The sequence below is a fragment of the Cryptomeria japonica genome, chromosome 11 (assembly GCF_030272615.1).
Source record: "Cryptomeria japonica chromosome 11, Sugi_1.0, whole genome shotgun sequence".
Lineage (NCBI taxonomy): Eukaryota > Viridiplantae > Streptophyta > Pinopsida > Cupressales > Cupressaceae > Cryptomeria > Cryptomeria japonica.
This window is the reverse complement of record NC_081415.1, coordinates 244,239,172-244,242,941: the sequence shown is the minus strand read 5'-3', so window position 1 is coordinate 244,242,941 and position 3,770 is coordinate 244,239,172.

Sequence of the window (3,770 nt, the reverse complement as noted above, 5' to 3'; positions counted from 1 at the left end):
GTGCAGAAGAAATTAGCTGAAGAGGGTTGCAATCCTTTGATGATCCTTTTCTCCTTCAACTTTTGAATCAATCTAATAAAAAATTCCACCAAAATAGTGAAAAGAATGGGTGAGATAGGATCTCCTTGCCTGAGACCCCTTGAAGACTTAAAAAATCTGGAAGGAGATCCATTAACAAGAATAGAAAAATTCAGCGTAGATATCAACTCTCTAGTGATTTTGATAACCTTCTCATCAAATCCAAAGGATTCCATGATCCTAAAAAGAACTTGCCATTCAACCCTATCATAGGCTTTTGCCAAATCCAGCTTTATGAGGAATCCCTCTTTGTTTGCAGCATTAAGAGAATGGATATTCTCATGCACAAGAATTATAGAGTCCAAAATTTGCCTACCCCAGACAAATCCTTTTTGCTCCTCAAAGATAACAAGAGGAAGAACAACCAACAATCTAGAAGTCAGGACTTTTGAGATTATCTTGTAAAAAGAATTGCATAGACTTATTGGCCTAAACTTACCCATAGAATTAGCTCCAACCACCTTAGGAATTAGAGAAATGAAGGTAGAGTTGATTTCTTTAAGAATTCTTCTAGAACCAAAGAACTATTTGACAACATTGACCACATCAGCCCCAACAATGTGCCAATATTCCTGAAAGAAAAACATGGGGAAGACATCCGGCCCTGGTGCCTTATCCCCTTGGAAGGAGAAAACAACTCTTTTAATTTCATTAACTGAGGGGATGGCAGATAAAATCCTATTCTGATTAGGTCCAATAATCTTAGGAATATTTTCAACTAGATCTTGTTGCTTAACAAGGTCAAGTTCCTTGCTACCAGTCAGAAGGTTAGAGAAGAACCTTACAGCTTCATCAGCTATATCATCATCTTTGACAAGAGTTTTATCATTAACAATCAATCTGGAAATTCTACTTGTCGCTTTATGCTTTATTGATGTCATATGAAATAATTTAGTATTTCTGTCACCAGCCTCTAACCAAATTGCCTTGGATCTCTGCCTCCAGTAAATTTCTTCTCTTGAAATAGTGTTGTGTAATTTGGCTAGAACCTCATCTTCTTTAGCCTTGGGGAAATTCTTATAACCATGTTTCTGAATAGAATTTTGAATCTGTTCTAATTCCTCCTTGAGCTTCCTCTTAGATTCAAAAATATCCCCAAAAACCTTTTTATTCCAAACCTTGATGTTATCTTTGATGTTTCTTAACTTTTTTGCAACTTTGAACGTGGCAGAACCATCCACAGTTATATTCCACCATTTAGAAATGGAAGCTTCCAAGGAAGGGTGTGAGATCCACATTTTTTCAACCCGGAAGGGAAATCAGCGTTTGCCCTTAATAGAATCAACAACAAAAGAAATAGGATAATGGTCCAATCCAATTCTGTTAATAACAGATAGAGAGCATCAATACTTAAGGACCCAGTCAGGAGTAATAAGGGATCTATCAAGCCTTACCTAAACAAGTTCTCCTCCATCCCTTCAATTAGACCAAGTGTAGGAAGCTCCAGAAAGGTCAACGTCAATGAGGGCATTAGCATTGATAAAGTCCATAAGATCAATCCTGCTATCCAATTGAGATTGGGTTCCACCAAATTTTTCAATTTCTTGCAGAGGAGTGTTGAAATATCCCATCAAAAGCCAACTATCCTAGGTAAAAGTCCCTCTTTTCTGCTGGATTTTGTCCCAAAACTTGCTCCAAGCAGCTTTAGAGTTGGGGGCATAAATTTTGGTAACCACCCAATCCTATCCTTCAACAATGCATTTGACTCTCATAGAAATGATATTACCATCTTCATCAATCAAGTCTCCATCAATAGTTTTCTTATTCCAAAATATGGAAACCCCACCAGACGCTCCATTAGAACTACTGCCACACACACCCCCAAGTTTAAAGAATTTTAATTTTTCTACTTTTTCCTTACTCATTTTAGTTTCCTGAACCAGGATAATGTCCGACTTATGATCTCTGATAAAATTTTTGAGCACATCCTGCTTATGGAGACCATTTAGGCCTCTAATGTTCCAAGAGATTACCTTCATTTGGAAACCTAGGAGCATGATTCCTGAATGGTTTGCTGCCTTCCATTAGCTATATTTTGTTTTCTCTCCTGGTCCCTGTGCCACTTCATAGTTTTGCACCCTTGTAGAGATTTGGAAAGTCTAATATCCGCCTTAGATCTGGTTCTAGTTTTAACCCCATTAGTACACCCTGTTTTCTAGTTTTTCTTTTTTCCCACTTCTATTAACTCTTCATCTTCTTCATTTTTATATGCAAACTTCTTACTATTCCAAGGCTCTCCTTTTCGTTGAGATGAGGTGGGCGAATCAGTCCCAAAGTTCTGGAATAGAGAGTTAAGGTTAACCTGGGGCGATCTAAATTGGGTCTTTTCTTCAAAGATTACATCTGGAGCTTCAGAGTCCTTTGAACACACTTTATTACATTCTTGTTTTGCTTCTTTTGGAATCTCATATTATGATTCATTTTTGTCTCCAATCTCACCATCTTCAAGAATTTCTTCTATAATTACATTTTCTTCTTCTTGAATCTGTAAAGCTTCAAAGCCATTGCTTGTTTTAACTTCAAATACATTCTCTTCATCCTTTTTGATTTCCTTCTGAGGACTCTCCTTGGAAGGACTAGCTTTCCTTTCATCCCTTGTTATATCTTTTGAGTTACTAGGGAATCCAGTTCCTCCTTCCGATATACCCTCCTCATTTCTGTTCAGCTTCTCTTTCTAGATCTGTTTAACATGATTATTGTTCTTCTGAGCATTCTTTGGGTTACTAGGACAAGCCTTTTCCCAATGTCCAACTTTCTTACATGAAAAGCACACGAAAGGGAGGGATTCAAACTCTATAACTTGTTCACACTTACCTAGCTTGGAATTTATTTCGATAGAGCTAGGAAGGTTTGTGTTTTGTGAGATATTAATACATATCCTTGCATACACCAATCTCTTTCATGTTGCTGTCATAGAATCTATAGCCACAAGCTCCTCGAAGGATTTAGCAATGCTTGAAAAACATGTCCTCCAACCAAAATTCAAGCGACAAACTAGGGAGCCACACCCAGACTGGAGCAGATTCAAAAAAGGAGTCATTGAGCTCCATTTTTGGAGACCATTTTCTTAAAGATAAAGAAGAATTCCCAAGCATCCAGGGTCCTCCACTCAAAGCCATTTCCAAGGCTTCACCACAGGAGAAGGAAAAGAAAAAAAAACCCCTTGATAGGGCTGGAACATCAACCTATCATTTCACCCTCCATTTTCTCTTCACAAAAGACCTAAAAACTTCAATATTAGGTCTGGGTCCAACAAATTTCCCCACAAGAGAAAATGCCATAAGAGAAATATTGTGATCTATGACCACGTCTAGTACAGCAATAGCTAATCTGCCTACCTTTGTATCAGAAATATCTTCTAGAGAGGGAGAGGTAGATTTACCAGTAGGTTTGTTTGCAAAGAAATTGTTCTAGGATTTGACCACCTTGTCTCCAACCCTCTTTTCTAGCTCAGCATTCAAGATCTTGTGACCCAACTTTGTAGAATCTTCAGTATTTTTAAATTCAAGAGGAGGGTCTCAATGCCATGGGTCCCCATCCTTTCAACCATCCTTATCATCCCCCGTAGATCCCAAAGAGATAAGTTGTCCTTGAACTGTAGAGGTTGCAAAACCAGAGGAAAAACCAGCCTTGTTGATCCCTCCATTCGCAAAATTCAAATTTCCCTCCATTCCTCTTATGTTGATTATGAC